This window comes from Scyliorhinus torazame, chromosome 25 (genome assembly GCF_047496885.1).
Source record: "Scyliorhinus torazame isolate Kashiwa2021f chromosome 25, sScyTor2.1, whole genome shotgun sequence".
NCBI classification, from domain to species: domain Eukaryota; kingdom Metazoa; phylum Chordata; class Chondrichthyes; order Carcharhiniformes; family Scyliorhinidae; genus Scyliorhinus; species Scyliorhinus torazame.
The window spans coordinates 17,078,739-17,096,490 of record NC_092731.1 but is presented as its reverse complement, the minus strand read 5'-3'; the positions used below and the strand labels follow the sequence as shown (position 1 = coordinate 17,096,490).

Here is a 17,752-nt window from a genome sequence, read left to right as displayed (position 1 = left end):
ATTGGTTCAGATTATATTGATTAGAGTTCAGAAGATTGAGAGGGGAACTTGCTGAAATTTATAAAATTCCAACAGGATTAGACAGGGTAGATTCAGAAAGAATGTTCCCGATGGTGGGGGAGTCCAGAACCAGAGGTCATAGTTTGAGGATAAGGGGTAAACCTTTTAGGACTGAGGTGAGGAGAAATTTCTTCACCCAGAGAGCGGTGAATCTGTGGAATTCACTCCCACAGAAAGTAGTTGAGGCCAAAACATTTCTTTTTTTAAATATAAATTTAGAGTACCCTATTGCTTTTTTCCAATTAAGCGGCAATTTAGCGTGGCCAATCCACCTAACCTGCACATCTTTGGGTTGTGGGGGCGAAACTCACGCAAACACGGGGAGAATGTGCAAACCCCACACCGACAGTGACCCAGAGCCGGGATCGAACCCGGGACCTCGGCGCCGTGAGACTGCTGTGCTAACCCACTGCGCCACCGTGCTGCCCCAAAACATTAATTTCAAGAAGGAATTGGATCTAGCTCTTGGGGCTAAAGGGATAAAGGGATATGGGGGGGGGGAGGCAGGATCAGGGTATTGAATGTGATGATCAGCCATGATCGTAATGTATGGCGGAGCAGGCTGGAAGGGCCGAATGGCCTCCTCCTGCTTCTATTTTCTGTGATTGTTTCTATGTACGTGCAATCAGTGGAGAATCCTGGATGCACGCGAGGGTCACAAGGGGTTAACAAGACCCAGGGCATTTTTGGCCTACCTTGTTCTCCCTCCCTTTCCTGTAAGCATGGACCCTTGGCTGGGGTTTGATTCTACCAGTGCTGGGTACCCACCTCTCCCTCAACCTCAAACCGATTCACACATATGAACAGGCAGGAAAAGAAGGACTTATATTTATATCGGGCGGGATTTTTCCATTTTCCAGTCCTGCTCCCGGCCCCCCAACCCCAATCCAAGGCCAGGGCACTGGGGCAGAAGTCCCCTGTCCTTCAAAAAACCGAGTCCATTTGAGCTGAGTGCTGGGTCAGCAGCTAAGAGTCAACCACATTGCTGTGGGGTCTGGAGTCACGTGTAGGCCAGACCGGGTAAGGATGGCAGATTTCCTTCCCTAAAGGGGCATTAGTGAACCAGACGGGTTTTTAACGGCCAATTGGTGATTACTGAGTCTAGTGTTAATTGATTGAATTTAGGGCGGCACGGTTGCGCAGTGGTTAGCACTGCTGCCTCACGGCGCCGAGGTCCCAGGTTCGATCCCGGCTCTGGGTCACTGTCCGTGTGGAGTTTGCACATTCTCCCCGTGTCTGCGTGGGTTTCGCTCCCACAACCCGAAGATGTGCAGGGTAGGTGGATTGGCCACGCTAAATTGCCCCTTAATTGGAAAAAATGAATTAGGCACGCTAAATTTTTAAAATTTAAATTAATTGAATTAAATTCCACCAGCATTATGGGTTTGAACGTATGTCTCCAGCGAATTAGCCTGGGGTCTCTGAATTACTAATCCAGCAACATCACCACTGTACCCCAATAAAAAAACACCCCCCTTAGAAAAGGAGGGAAACAATTAGGTGTGGGATAAGAAGACTAAAATAATTTAGATTCCAGTTTAGGAGCAGACACTTATTTATTTGGATTCCCGATTGGTCCTGCAGCATTTATTGAATAGAATCATAGAATCACCACCGTGCAAAGACCATTCGGCCCATCGAGTCTGCACCACCGCTCCAAAAAAGCACCTTACCCAGGTCCGTGCCCCCTCCCTATCTGCATAACCTTTTGGACACTAAGGGAAAAATTTAGCATGGTCAATCCACCTAACCTAACCTACACACCTTTGAACTGCGAGGAAACCGGAGGACACACGGAATCCTCTGGAAGGTCGTGGGCGACACGTTAGCACAGTGGTTAGCACTGTTGCTTCACAGCGCCGGGGTCCCGGGTTCAATTCGCGGAGCATCACTGTCTGCGCGGAGTCTGCACGTTCTCCCCGTGTCTGCGTGGGTTTCCTCCGGGCGCTCCGGTTTCCTCCCACAAGTCCCGAAAGACGCGCTTGTTGGGTGAATTGGACATTCTGAATTCTCCCTCTGTGTACCCGAACAGGCGCCGGAATGTGGCGACGAGAGGCTTTTCACAGTAACTTCATTGCAGTGTTAATGTGAGCCTACTTGTGACACTATTAAGGATTATTATTATTAAACCCACGCAGACACAGGGAGAAGGGGCAAACTCCACAGTTACCCAAGATCGGAATCGAACCCGAGTCCCTGGCACTGTGAGGTGACAGTGCTAACCACTGTGCTGCCGTGACGTCCATCATCTAATGGGTAGCTGAGTCATACAGAGCTGGAAACAACCAGTCCAGATCCCTGTCTGTCCTGAGCTAGCTGGCCATGGCTGGGCTGCGGATAGGGGGGGGTGCAGATGTCGTGGTGTCCCAGGGAGGGGAACAGAAATTGGGGTTCTTGATCACAATTGTAGACTGGGGAGTCTTGTCAGTGAAACTTGTCGACGGTACATACGGCTGCTACTGTGCGTCGGTGGTGGAGGAAACGAATGGGATGTCAATCAAACTGTAGAGAATGCAGAGGGGTTCAATGAAGGAAACATTTCCCCTTAAAGCCAAGGAAATGTTGGTGTGGGAATAGAAAACCTGCTTTACCCATCTCTGGCTGATAGGACGTGGGTTTGGGATTGGAAGTGGTAACTTATTTTCTGGCTCCTGTTCGATTGGTGTGAGGGAGGGGAGGGGTGGCTCGTGCATCTCCCTCACCCTGATTTTCCTCTCGCTGTCTGTGGGATGGGGGTAAGGAGTATACGTGTCTGCGCTCAGTCTGATCCTGCCCCTTTGATTTCAGCTCGAAGACTGTGAGCTCAGTGCATGGAATCGTGAGGTTGAATCTAGGCTTTATCCTCCTCCCCTCTGACTGCTGTTTGCGCTGGTGTGAAGAATGGCCGGAGTTGGTGGTGCGCAAGCGATGCCTGAAGAACTTCACCCCGACAGGAGACAGGGCCGGGGGATCTGCACCCCAACAGGAGACAGGGCCGGGGATCTGCACCCCAACAGGAGATGGGGCCTGGGGAAACTGTACCCCAACAGGAGACAGGGCCTGGGAAACTGTACCCCGACAGGAGACAGGGCCTCGGAAACTGTACCTCAACAGGAGACAGGGCCTGGGGAAACTGTACCCCGACAGGAGACAGGGCCTCGGAAACTGTCCCCCAACAGGAGATGGGGCCTGGGGAAACTGTACCCCAACAGGAGACAGGGCCTGGGGAAACTGTACCCCGACAGGAGACAGGGCCTCGGAAACTGTACCTCAACAGGAGACAGGGCCTGGGGAAACTGTACCCCGACAGGAGACGGGGCCTGGGGAAACTGTACCCCGACAGGAGACGGGGCCTGGGGAAACTGTACCCCGACAGGAGACAGGGCCTCGGAAACTGTCCCCCAACAGGAGACAGGGCCGGGGGATCTGTACCCCAACAGGAGACAGGGCCGGGGATCTGTACCCCAACAGGAGACAGGGCCAGGGGATCTGTACCCCAACAGGAGACAGGGCCGGGGGATCTGTACCCCAACAGGAGACAGGGCCGGGGGATCTGTACCCCAACAGGAGCCAGGGCCGGGGGAACTGTACCCCAACAGGAGACAGGGCCTGGGGAACTGTACCCCAACAGGAGACAGGGCCTGGGGAACTGTACCCCAACAGGAGACAGGGCTGGGGCAACTACGCCGTCATAGGTGCTGTCTTTCGGATGAAATACATCTTGGATGAGATGTTAGACCGATGCCCTGTCTGCCCGCTCAGGCGGTTGAAGATCCCATGGCGCCATTTTGAAGGAGGATGGGGCAAGATCTCCCCCCTCTCCGTCCTGCCCAATCCTTATCCCTCAATCACCATCGCAAAACAAAGGTTCGTCTGGTCATCACCACATTGCCGTTTGTGGGATCTTGCTGTGTGTAGATTGGCCGTAATCCCCGCATTACAACAGCGGCGACATTTCGAAAGGGACCTCAATGGCTGGAAAGCGCTCCGAGGTATTTGTCAGTGATGTAGGGCGCTATATAAATGCAAACATTTCTTCTTTTCGATTTAGAAGCTGCAATCCTTGCCGGGAGGGGTTGTGACCTGGGTTTGGATTGGGCTTGTTACCACAATGGACCATCGGGGGTTTGGGCGGGGGAGGGGGGGGGAAAGATTACCAGACCCCTGTTTATCTCCTGCTGCAAACTGCCACTTCTCCAGAGTGGGGGGGGGGGGTCAGCCCAGTGGAGCCTCAGGGGGGTCAGTATTTGAAGTACGCCGGGGGTGTCTTCTGCAAGGGTTAAATGCAAAGGTCATTTCCCCACTTCAGACTCCACAACGCCCGCCCCCTCCCCCACCTTAACAATCCCTCGCTCAACCCAGGACGAAGGGGCCATCTTGAAATCTCAGCCTCGAGCACAGTCATCACCTCCGACACAGTCTCTCTGGGTAGATCGATTAGTGTAGTTCTCTGTGTTATTTAGCCTCTCTCTCTCTCCGCGCCCCCACCCCCACCGCCCAAACTGCATCCAGCTTTGCCTTCCCAGGACGTTAGCGAGATGGTGACATCTCTCCCAGTGCCCGCCCCCTCGCCACCCTGAGACTTCCAAACTGAGCATCAATTAATCATCGCCTTCCCTCCCTAGACTTGCCCCTTCAGCTCCAATGGGAAGAAGCCTTTTATTTATTCCCCCGCCCCCCCTCGGCACAAGTAGAGGGGGAAAGCAACGGTGAGGGGACGGCACGGTAGCACAGTGGTTAGCACTGTTGCTTCACAGTGCCAGGGTCCCAGGTTCGATTCCCGGCTTGGGTCACTGTCTGTGTGGAGTCCGCACGTTCTCCCCGTGTCTGCGTGGGTTTCCACTGGGTGCTCCGGTTTCCTCCCACAAATCCCGAAAGACGTGCTTGTTGGGTGAATTGGACATTCTGAATTCTCCCTCAGTGTACCCGAACAGGCGCCGCACTGTGGCGACGAGGGGCTTTTCACAGTAACTTCATTGCAGCGTTAATGTAAGCCTACTTGTGACAATAATAAAGATGATTATAAATAGGAGCACATTGCGTCAAAGAATTACAATCTGTGCGCTCAAGAGGTTTTATTTTCCAATTAGAAGTGACTTGGAGCTTGGTTCGGGGTAGTTTTTTCCCCCGTGGCGGGCCGTCGAGGCGTAAAACCCCTCCGACCCTCAAGAAAGTCCGGCTGCAGTGTCTGTGCCATTTTGGAGTCAGGTGCACGTCGAGAAGACTGGCAGTAGACCCCACTCACTTGAGGCCAGGACCAGAGGGAGAGATGCCAACACTGGGGTTTGACCGGGCGGGGGGGGGGGGGGAGCCCAGAAGAGATAGGTCAGAAATATTGCGCACAGCCGAGGAACGAGACATGTTTAAAACAAGTGACATTTTCTTTTTCAAGGTGGCGATGGGGGAGGGGAGGCAGGAGGGGGGTGGGGGGTGGGGTTGGTGTGAGGTGATGCAGGGAAGTGGGGGGGGGGGCACGCTACACACAGAAATATAAAGGGAGATGCAAGCCAGTTCTGGAAAGGGACTGGGAGTTAAGCATCCCACAACAAACAGCTTGGGGGCCGAGCTACTAGTGGCAACAGAATCATAAATTTGGGACGCACCGAAAGCTGTCCCCTTCCTGATTTTAACTTGCGAGTTCTTTCTAACCCCTCCCCGGTACTCCCCTTCTTACCTTCATCACACAGAAGTAGGTAGCAGAGTGCGGTGACTCCTGTCCAGGGTTGCTGTTAATCTAGGCCCCTGCTTTGCCATCTGCTGCAGGCCACAAGTGGGAAGGTCTTAAACACACACATATGTGCGCGCACACACACACAGATTAGCAGGGGAAGGAGGGAGATCGAAATGATTCAGATTCTGCGGCAAACTGCTTCCCGTAACATCTTTCCGACTATAAATCCTTCCCCCTTCGCCCCCCGTTCAAGGTGAAAGTGGCCAGGGAGGCTCTGCATTTGGAAAGCCGGAATACTGTAGTACCCTTCCTGGTTTAACAATATCTGCAAAAGCTAAAGGGGAGGTAGGCCATTTGTTGACAGGCACTTACGAGACGCCAAGAGCCTATCATGAGGCAGAATTCACGGCATGCCTATATATGGACGGCAGAGTTACTCTGATCTGCCAGGGCTTGTTAGGGAGAATAAAAAGCTCAACATAGCTACAGAGTGTGGAGTGAGGGACACTCGCTTTGAGACATTAACCCATTCTTGCCTGTTAACCACCTCTCCCCTACACAGGGGAGGCTGTGCTCACATAATGCAAGCAATACAGGAAGAGCAGGAGGCCCTTCGGCCCTGTGAGGCTGGTTCTGTCCCTCGCAGGCTGGTTACCGCACAGAAGGGAGGCCGTTGGGCTGGCGTGCGGGAGCTTGCTGTGCACAAGTTAGCTCCAGGCGTCCCCTGCGTTGTGACAGTGACTGGGCTTCTAGAGTACTTCACTGGGTGTGAAGGCAGTTTGGAACGTTCCAAGGTTGTGAAAGGGACCACACGAAGGCAAGTTTCTGGTGTTCTTGAATACTGGATACAAGGTATTGATAGCAAGGTCAGCTCCGGATCGTGTACGTTAACAGTTGGAGGATTGTGAGGGAGCTGCTGATTTGCCATCTGTATCTGGGCACGAACAGCGCGTCCAACAGAAAACCGAAGAACGGGCAGCACGGTGGCGCATTGGGTTAGCCCTGCTGCCTCACGGCGCCAAGGTCCCAGGTTCAATCCCTGCCCTGGGTCACTGTCCGTGTGGAGTTTGCACATTCTCCCCGTGAGCCTCGCCCCCACAACCCAAAAATGTGCTGGGGTAGGTGGACTGGCCACGCTAAATTGCCCCTTAATTGGAAAAAAATGAATGAATTGGGTACTCTGAATTTATTAAAAGAAAGAAAACTGAAGAACAAGCTGGGGGTTTTTTGTGTTCCAAAATCTGTACGGCATCTCTCTCTCTCTCATGGCTCCGGAGTTCAAACTGCTCCGCGGCTCTGCACCCCTTTGCCTCTGGGCTCAGACGGTGTGTGCGTCGGCATGCTATTCCACTACGGGGGGCATCACAGTTCAAACCAATGCCCAAAGTGCCGCGGCACGCACACTTTCCAACCAAGGGCCATTGGAAAGACACTGGGATCATCACTAACTTCCACCCACCCACACCCTATCCTCTGGGGAGCTGGAAAGGTTTTCTTATCTATCAGTTTCTTTTAGTAAAATCAATCCCTCTCCCTCATTGGATTCAAGTGTTATTCTCTGTAATTAACACAGTAATAAACACTGTAATTATATTCCAGTCTGTAACTCACTCCCGGGTATCTGTTATTCTGTATATAAACCACCCCGAACCCCTTGATTAGATTCCAGTCTGTAACTCACTCCCGGGTATCTGTTATTCTGTATATAAACCACCCGAATCCCTCGATTAGATTCCAGTCCGTAACTCACTCCTGGGTATCTGTTATTCTGTATATAAACCACCCTGAACCCCTCGATTAGATTCCAGTCTGTAACTCTCTCCCGGGTATCTGTTATTCTATATATAAACCACCCCGAACCCCTCGATTAGATTCCAGTCTGTAACTCTCTCCCGGGTATCTGTCATTCTATATATAAACCACCCTGAACCCCTCGATTAGATTCCAGTCTGTAACTCTCTCCCGGGTATCTGTTATTCTATATATAAACCACCCCGAACCCCTCAATTAGATTCCAGTCTGTAACTCACTCCTGGGTATCTGTTATTCCAAAATAAACCACCCTGAACCCCTCGATTAGATTCCAGTCCGTAACTCACTCCTGGGTATCTGTTATTCCAAAATAAACCACCCTGAACCCCTCGATTAGATTCCAGTCTGTAACTCACTCCCGGGTATCCGTTATTTTATATATAAACCATCCCGAACCCCTCGATTAGGTTCCAGTCTGTAACTCACTCCCAGGTATCCGTTATTCTAAATATAAACCACCCCGAACCCCTCGATTAGATTCCACTCTGTAACTCACTCGCGGGTATCTGTTATTCTATATATAAACCACTCCAAACCCCTCGATTAGATTCCAGTCTGTAACTCACTCCCAGGTATCTGTTATTCTATATATAAACCACCCCGAACCCCTCGATTAGATTCCAGTCTGTAACTCACTCCCAGGTATCTGTTATTCTGTATATAAACCATCCCGAACCCCTCGATTAGATTCCAGTCTGTAGCTCACTCCCAGGTATCTGTTATTCTATATATAAACCATCCCGAACCCCTCGATTAGATTCCAGTCTATAACTCACTCCCAGGTATCTGTTATTCTATATATAAACCACCCTGAACCCCTCGATTAGATTCCAGTCTGTAACTCTCTCCCGGGTATCTGTTATTCTATATATAAACCACCCCGAACCCCTCGATTAGATTCCAGTCTGTAACTCACTCCTGGGTATCTGTTATTCCAAAATAAACCACCCTGAACCCCTCGATTAGATTCCAGTCCGTAACTCACTCCTGGGTATCTGTTATTCCAAAATAAACCACCCCGAACCCCTCGATTAGATTCCAGTCTGTAACTCACTCCTGGGTATCTGTTATTCCAAAATAAACCACCCTGAACCCCTCGATTAGATTCCAGTCTGTAACTCAATCCCGGGTATCTGTTATTCTATATATAAACCATCCCGAACCCCTCGATTAGGTTCCAGTCTGTAACTCACTCCCAGGTATCCGTTATTCTAAATATAAACCACCCCGAACCCCTCGATTAGATTCCAGTCTGTAACTCACTCCTGGGTATCTGTTATTCTATATATAAACCACTCCAAACCCCTCGATTAGATTCCAGTCTGTAACTCATTCCCAGGTATCTGTTATTCTATAAATAAACCACCCCGAACCCCTCGATTAGATTCCAGTCTGTAACCCACTCCCGGGTATCTGTTATTCTATATATAAACCACACTGATCCCCTTGATTAGATTCTAGCCTGTTATTTTATTTCATAAGTATTTACTTACCATGGTGAAGGTACAGCGAAGATTCACTAAATTGGGTTGAGGGGGAATGTCCGAGGGTCAGAGGTTGACAAAATAAGGTCCACATTCTGTGGAGATCAGAAGAATGAGGAGTGATCTAACTGAAGGACTTTTAATATAATAATCTTTATTGTAACAAGTAGGCTTACATTAACACTGCAATGAAGTTACTGTGAAAAAACCCTAGTTGCCACACTCCGGCGCCTGTTCAGGTACACGGAGGGAGAATTCAGAATATCCAACTCCCAAGACCATGTCAGTATTTACAGAGGGTCCCAGGGAGTGTGTCAGTATTTACAGGGGGGTCCCGGGGAGTGTGTCAGTATTTACAGGGAGTCCCCGGGGAGTGTGTCAGTATTTACAGGGGGGTCCCGGGGAGTGTGTCAGTATTTTCAGGGGGTCCCCGGGGAGTGTCAGTATTTACAGGGGCCCCCGGGGAGTGTGTCGGTATTTACAGGGGCCCCCGGGGAGTGTGTCAGTATTTACAGGGGGTGCCAGGGGAGTGTCAGTATTTTCAGGGGGTCCCCGGGGAGTGTCAGTATTTACAGGGGCCCCCGGGGAGTGTGTCGGTATTTACAGGGGCCCCCGGGGAGTGTGTCGGTATTTACAGGGGGTCCCCGGGGAGTGTGTCAGTATTTACAGGGGGTCCCCGGGGGAGTGTGTCGGTATTTACAGGGGGTCCCCGGGGGGGAGTGTGTCAGTATTTACAGGGGGTCCCTGGGGGGAGTGTCAGTATTTACAGGGGGTCCCCGGGGGAGTGTGTCGGTATTTACAGGGGGTCCCCGGGGAGTGTGTCAGTATTTACAGGGGGGTCCCGGGGAGTGTGTCAGTATTTTCAGGGGGTCCCCGGGGAGTGTCAGTATTTACAGGGGCCCCCGGGGAGTGTGTCGGTATTTACAGGGGCCCCCGGGGAGTGTGTCAGTATTTACAGGGTGTGCCAGGGGAGTGTGTCAGTATTTACAGGGGGTCCCCGGGGAGTGTGTCGGTATTTACAGGGGGTCCCCGGGGAGTGTGTCAGTATTTACAGGGTGTGCCAGGGGAGTGTGTCAGTATTTACAGGGGGTCCCCGGGGAGTGTGTCAGTATTTACAGGGGCCCCCGGGGAGTGTGTCAGTATTTACAGGGGGTGCCAGGGGAGTGTGTCAGTATTTACAGGGGGCCCCCGGGGAGTGTGTCAGTATTTACAGGGTGTGCCAGGGGAGTGTCAGTATTTACAGGGGCCCCCGGGGAGTGTGTCGGTATTTACAGGGGCCCCCGGGGAGTGTGTCAGTATTTACAGGGGGGTCCCGGGGAGTGTGTCAGTATTTACAGGGGGTCCCCGGGGAGTGTGTCGGTATTTACAGGGGGTCCCCGGGGAGTGTGTCGGTATTTACAGGGAGTCCCCGGGGAGTGTGTCAGTATTTACAAGGGGTCCCCGGGGAGTGTGTCAGTATTTACAGGGGTCCCCCGGGGAGTGTGTCAGTATTTACAGGGGTCCCCGGGGAGTGTGTCGGTATTTACAGGGGACCCCGGGGAGTGTGTCAGTATTTACAGGGGGTCCCCGGGGAGTGTGTCAGTATTTACAGGGGGTCCCCGGGGAGTGTGTCAGTATTTTCAGGGGGTCCCCGGGGAGTGTCAGTATTTACAGGGGCCCCCGGGGAGTGTGTCGGTATTTACAGGGGCCCCCGGGGAGTGTGTCAGTATTTACAGGGAGTCCCCGGGGAGTGTGTCAGTATTTACAGAGGGTCCCCGGGGAGTGTGTCAGTATTTACAGAGGGTCCCCGGGGAGTGTGTCAGTATTTACAGGGGGTGCCAGGGGAGTGTGTCAGTATTTTCAGGGGGTCCCCGGGGAGTGTCAGTATTTACAGGGGCCCCCGGGGAGTGTGTCGGTATTTACAGGGGCCCCCGGGGAGTGTGTCGGTATTTACAGGGGGTCCCCGGGGAGTGTGTCAGTATTTACAGGGGGTCCCCGGGGGAGTGTGTCGGTATTTACAGGGGGTCCCCGGGGGGGAGTGTGTCAGTATTTACAGGGGGTCCCTGGGGGGAGTGTCAGTATTTACAGGGGGTCCCCGGGGGAGTGTGTCGGTATTTACAGGGGGTCCCCGGGGAGTGTGTCAGTATTTACAGGGGGGTCCCGGGGAGTGTGTCAGTATTTTCAGGGGGTCCCCGGGGAGTGTCAGTATTTACAGGGGCCCCCGGGGAGTGTGTCGGTATTTACAGGGGGTCCCCGGGGAGTGTGTCAGTATTTACAGGGGGTCCCCGGGGGAGTGTGTCGGTATTTACAGGGGGTCCCCGGGGGGGAGTGTGTCAGTATTTACAGGGGGTCCCTGGGGGGAGTGTCAGTATTTACAGAGGGTCCCCGGGGGAGTGTGTCGGTATTTACAGGGGGTCCCCGGGGAGTGTGTCAGTATTTACAGGGGGGTCCCGGGGAGTGTGTCAGTATTTTCAGGGGGTCCCCGGGGAGTGTCAGTATTTACAGGGGCCCCCGGGGAGTGTGTCGGTATTTACAGGGGCCCCCGGGGAGTGTGTCAGTATTTACAGGGTGTCCCCGGGGAGTGTGTCTGTATTTACAGGGGGTCCCCGGGGAGTGTGTCAGTATTTACAGGGGGCCCCCGGGGAGTGTGTCAGTATTTACAGGGTGTGCCAGGGGAGTGTGTCAGTATTTACAGGGGGTCCCCGGGGAGTGTGTCAGTATTTTCAGGGGGTCCCCGGGGAGTGTCAGTATTTACAGGGGCCCCCGGGGAGTGTGTCGGTATTTACAGGGGCCCCCGGGGAGTGTGTCAGTATTTACAGGGGGTGCCAGGGGAGTGTGTCAGTATTTTCAGGGGGTCCCCGGGGAGTGTGTCGGTATTTACAGGGGGTCCCCGGGGGGGAGTGTGTCAGTATTTACAGGGGGTCCCTGGGGGGAGTGTCAGTATTTACAGGGGGTTCCCGGGGGAGTGTGTCGGTATTTACAGGGGGTCCCCGGGGAGTGTGTCAGTATTTACAGGGGGGTCCCGGGGAGTGTGTCAGTATTTTCAGGGGGTCCCCGGGGAGTGTCAGTATTTACAGGGGCCCCCGGGGAGTGTGTCGGTATTTACAGGGGCCCCCGGGGAGTATGTCAGTATTTACAGGGTGTGCCAGGGGAGTGTGTCAGTATTTACAGGGGGTCCCCGGGGAGTGTGTCAGTATTTACAGGGGGTTCCCGGGGGAGTGTCAGTATTTACAGGGGGTTCCCGGGGGAGTGTGTCGGTATTTACAGGGGGTCCCCGGGGAGTGTGTCAGTATTTACAGGGGGGTCCCGGGGAGTGTGTCAGTATTTTCAGGGGGTCCCCGGGGAGTGTCAGTATTTACAGGGGCCCCCGGGGAGTGTGTCGGTATTTACAGGTGGTCCCCGGGGAGTGTGTCAGTATTTACAGGACACCCCCCAGGGGAATGTGTCAGTATTTATCGGGGGTGGGTCTCTGGGGAGTGCGTGAGAGGCGGCAGGGAACGGGGCTAGAAGGGCGAGGCCGCCCTGTCGGACAGCTTACCCAGTGAGTGACCCATCACCACTCACCATCTCCATAACCGCCCCCGCCCCGGCCCCCACCACCTCAAAGAATATTTGGGCCCCTGAGACAGATTGGCCAGCGCACGTGCAGGGGACGTCTGGGCGGACAGTGGAATGCGATCCTGAAGGTAGGAGTCAGACTTTGTCAAACGATGAGGAGCACCAGAGCTCACCCCAGAGCGAGTCGCCTTCATCCTCCATCCCGTGGACAAGACCGGCTGTTACTGCCAACCCAGGGCCAACGCCCTGTGGTGATTCTGGTCGGACCCCCGGTGGGGGTGATGGGATGGAGTGAAGGAAGGAGAGACGGGGAAGGTGAGAGCGGCTATGGGGAGGGGGCACCACTTGAAAGGGGGTGGGGCTATGGGGAGTATGGAAAGATGGGACAGGGCAACGGAACTGCCCGAGGCCAGGCCTCTTAGTTGGCAAATCTGGAGGTGATGAGGTTGTCCTGTGTGTAGTGGCCCTGGGGCACACGTTGGGCAGCCTGCCCTGCCAGCCCAGGCTCCATGCCCAGTTTTCCCTGGCCATCCTCCTCACCCTCCACGTCAAATGAGGCCTGGCATTCTTCCTCCTCCCCCAGCATGTCCCCCTCTGCTGCGCGATGTTGTGCAGGATGCAGCAGGCCAGCACGGTGTGAGAGACCCCCCTGGGGCTCCATTGGAGCTTCCCAGCGGAGCGTTCCAGGCATCGGAAGTGAATCCTGAGCACGGCTGTGTATCGCTCATTGATGTTCCTGTTTACCGCATGGGCGTCGTTACAACGGGTCTCCTGGCGTCTCCGGACAGGCGTCATTAGCCATGGCCTCAGTGGGTGACACTCATCACCCAAGAGCCAACCCCTCACCCGAGGGAGCGCCTAGAAGGTGCCGGGAATCGATGTGTGCGCCAGGATGCATGTGTTGTGCTGCCTGCATATCGGGTGCAGACGTGCAGCTGGTGGTCACCCACCAATGCACATTTGGGGAGTTGGAAGACTTTCTGACTGATCAGCTGGTGCTCGTAGGGGGCATGTGTGCCATCAATCACCCAGGACCTGGGGCATGCTTGGGATGGCAACAAATCCTGCTGCCCGGGCATCCTGGTGTGCCTGGTCCAGTCTGAAGATTATATAATCTGACGCCTGGGCGCATAGGGCATCCGTCACAGCGCGGATGCCCGTGTGTGCGAATGTCTGGGGCATTCGCACAAACAGGGGCTGTTTAGCACAGGGCTAAATCGCTGGCTTTGAAAGCAGACCAAGGCAGGCCAGCAGCACGGTTCGATTCCCGTACCAGCCTCCCCGAACAGGCGGCGGAATGTGGCGACTAGGGGCTTTTCACAGTAACTTCATTTGAAGCCTACTTGTGACAATAAGCGATTTTCATTTCATTTCATGTCTGAGAGGTCCCAGACTGCCCTGCTTAGACCCTGGAAAAGCCCAGAGGCATAAATGCTCAGGGTGACCGTCACCTTGCCGGTCACCGGGAGCTGGTGTCCCCCTCCAGACCCCCACTATGCCAGGTGCACCAGGGCGTCCCTGGTCAGCCAAAGTCTTTGGTGGCACAGGCGGTCTGGCATCTCCTTGAAGGGCAGGTGCCTGCGGTATATACCTGCTCTCAGGCGGCGTCTCCTTCACATCTCCTCCTCGGCCTGTTGGACAGCCGGCACTGGAGCCTCACCGGCTGGTCCCTGTCCTCCTGGGGCAGGCTGCTCTTGTGCAGGGTCCTCCCGGACGGAACAGGCCCTATGTCTCCAGCTTCCGTGCGTCCACAATTGCAGCTGCGGCCAGGTAAATAGTGAGTACTGCTGGGTGTACTCCGAAATCCATTCTCTGCAGAGGGGGGAAAGTGAAGGCATGCTAGCAAGATGAGTATTCCCTCGCCCACCCAGATCCAACAGGCCATATGGTCACCCTGAGTTACACTCCAGCTCCACATGTCCCCCCAAACCCACCTGCACCCCTCAGTCTTTCCCCCCAATATGTTACCTTCCACACTACACCCGTCCCAGCAGTGAGTGGCACCGGGCCTGTGATGTGGGAGCCTCTGCCCTCACCACCGTCCCTGTCACCAGGAGTACCGGTGGCTGCTGCAACCTGTGTTAGCGATAGGCTCTGCCACCCCTGTCCTGGTTCCCCCAGTGCCGTCTACTGTGGGTGTCCTCAATGGGGGGGCCGTGTGTTATCTCGCCAGCAGGGTGGCACCTGGTTGTGGGGTGGAGAGGGTCACCGTTGTTGCTAATCTTGGCTGTCGTCTCTTAATTTGGCTCTGTTTAATTACGTTTGCTCAAGAGTCGCCAGGTATCTTTCGACACCGCCACAAGGTTCAGAACCGAATACTGATCAATGGCTCGATACACCAGTTAGTAAGTTCAAAAGCAATGCTCATTTATTTACACACAGTCAAATCTACTCATGCATAAACTCTACAAACTAAACTATCACTATTACTAAAGCCTATACTTAGCTTCGGGTGCCCACTCAGTCAGAGGAACAATGGCCGCTGCTCGGTTCTGAGGCTGCTGGGTTGAGCTGTTTCCAGGGTAGCAACTAGGAGCGTCTATCTCGTAGCGTGCGTTGACTTGGAACTTACTTGGTCTGCTGTAGCTGCTAGGCAGGTCTCTCTTCGCTGAGAGCCAAAGCCAAAGAAGAAAGATTCTCTCTTGGGGAATACCTTTTGTACTAAAAAGGGCTTTGTGCGCTTTTGGGCGGGCCTTGAACTTGGCCTCAATTAATTGGGCCTTTCCCATTTGTATCGATCTTCCTCCAATAGAGGGGTGGTTCCCTGATCGCTGGGCGTGTCCCGGTGACCGTTGGTCTGCTTTGTTTTAGCCTCTTCTGGCGCCGGGGTGTCTGCCTTAACATTGTGTATCTAAATGTTTCCCTTTTGTCCCCGGAGATGGCTCATTAGTATGTAGATTGCTTAGCAGTTTCTAGCAGTTTCTGTCCTGTCTGAGAGCTTAAGGTTCTAATCAACAGACAGACCTTGCACCTGCTTGTTTCTTAGGATTGTCCAATTTTCCCTGCATTCTTTGTGAGTGTCCATTTTGTAATCGGGACGTGGCCATCCCAGATGGCTACACTGTGTGCCACCAATCGCCTCCATGCTTCGGGCTTGTGAGTGGGCAGGTCCTACAGAGGGGGGGTGAGGAAGGGACTTATGCGTCTGCTGGGAGTGTAGCTGCCGTGTGATGTGGGCCCTGGGTGTGACACACAAGTTTTGACAACCTGACCGGGGCAGGGGCGCAGTGGACAGGCAGGGCTTGGGGACTGCTGGTGGTCCTGAGGGGTGGGCGCTAGCTGGTAGTGTCACTGGCGAGGCCTCTGCCCTGAGAGGGGCAGTGTGCCAAGGACGGTGCCAGCAGCCACGGTGCTTGTGTCCTTTGTTTGGGGTGAGCTCTGCTATTCCCCTGCTTCCTCTGCAGTGGGGCTGCGCCTCTGACGAGTGCAGTGAGGAGTGGCAGACCCTGGTCGACACTGATTGAACTTGGCCACACCCATCCCGGTGATGGGTCAGCTGGGGTCTGAGGCTTTCCACAGGGGCGGCCTGGGTGGGCCTCAAATGATCAGAGGCTCTGTGAACATTTACAGAACACACAGTGAGCAGTCAGCCAGAGACCTGTAACGGGCACCAAGGGTGCGTTTAAAACAAATCCTGCAGCAACGGCGACCTAAGCCCGGCCACCCCAATGCCAGGGACACACCCCGAATCCTCCGAGCTGTCACCACGTCGCTCTCTTGGCTACTCTTCCCGCGCCCCGCCCACCCCCGGCAGCCACCCCCACCCCTCCCAGCCCCGGCAGCCACCCCCAGCATGTAGTGCAAGTTTTAAACATTTTTTCGAACTTTGCTCACCTTCTCTTTCCCCCTCTGCAGCCATGGACCCCAGTCCCCATTTGTCAATGCCCGTAGGTAACCGCGCCACGTGAGAAAGACGGAGCATCGCGAAGGCCCGGAGAAAACTGGGACAAAAGGGCCAATCACATTTAAATGCATGCAAATGCCGGTTTTGCATGCCGCCCCCGGCACGGGGCGCAAATCCCGTTATCGGCACCAGTGAGGGACCGGAGCGTGGCGCCTGAATCGCCGCCGGGTGCAGATTTCGATTTTGGCCGGACGTCTGATTCTACGCCCAAGAGGGGTTTGTGTTTGCAGCGTCGCGAGGCGGAGAATTTCACCCAGTATTTACAGAGGGTCCCCAGGGTGTGCCTCAGTATTCACAGGGGGTCCCCGGGGAGTGTGTCAGTATTTACAGGGAGTCCCCGGGGAGTGTGTCAGTATTTACAGAGGGTCCCCAGGGTGTGCCTCAGTATTCACAGGGGGTCCCCGAGGAGTGTGTCAGTATTTACAGGGGGTCCCGGGGAGTGTGTCAGCATTTACAGGGGGTCCCCAGGGAGTGAGTCAGTACTTACAGGGAGTCCTCGGGGTGTGTGTCAGTATTTACAGGGGGTCCCCGGTGAGTGTGTCAGTATTTACAGGGAGTCCCCGGGGAGTGTGTCAGTATTTACAGGGAGTGCCCGGGGAGTGTGTCAGTATTTACAGGGGGTCCCCGGGGAGTGTGTCAGCATTTACAGGGGTCCCTGGGCAGTGTGTCGGTATTTACAGGGGGTCTCCGGGGAGTGTGTCAGTATTTACAGGGGTCCCTGGGCAGTGTCGGTATTTACAGGGGGTCTCCGGGGAGTGTGACTGTATTTTCAAGGGGATCCCCGGGGAGTGTGTCAGTATTCAAAGGGGGTCCCGGGGAGCGTGTCAGTATTTACAGGGGGTCCCCGGGGAGTGTGTCAGTATTTACAGGGGATCCCCGGGGAGTATGTCAGTGTTTACAGGGAGTGCCCGGGGAGTGTGTCAGTATTTACAGGGGTCCCTGGGCAGTGTGTCGGTATTTACAGGGGGTCTCCGGGGAGTGTGACTGTATTTTCAAGGGGGTCCATGGGGAGTGTGTCAGTATTCAAAGGGGGTCCCGGGGAGTGTGTCAGTATTTACAGGGGGTCCCCGGGGAGTGTGTCAGCATTTACAGGGGATCTCGGGTAGTGTGGCAGCATTTACAGGATGTGTCTGGGAGTGTGTCACTGTTTACAGCCGATCCCAGGAGTGCATCAGTATTTACAGAGGGTCCCTGGGAGTGTGTGAATATTGACATGGAGTCTCGAGGAGTGTGTCAATATTTATAGGGGATCCCCAGGAGAGTGCCAGTACTTAGAGGGCTGTTTAACAAGTCCCTGGAGCTTAC

General features: G+C 54.3%; 1 protein-coding gene across 2 annotated transcripts in view; it reads right to left on the bottom strand.

Annotated features, from left to right (window-relative positions):
- Nucleotides 1-14,373, bottom strand: part of fbxo46 (F-box protein 46) — a 34,840-nt gene extending 20,467 nt beyond the window's left edge. The window contains exons 1-2 of one of the 2 annotated variants that reach the window (XM_072490103.1): nucleotides 14,135-14,373; nucleotides 9,016-9,101 (exon numbers count right to left, since the gene is read on the bottom strand). The gene's annotated coding sequence lies outside the window, so the exon portion shown is untranslated. Of the gene's footprint in view, nucleotides 1-5,713; nucleotides 6,173-9,015; nucleotides 9,102-14,134 lie in introns of those variants that run through there. The other variant, XM_072490101.1, reaches the window with a different exon arrangement.
- Nucleotides 14,374-17,752: the final 3,379 nt, after the last annotated feature.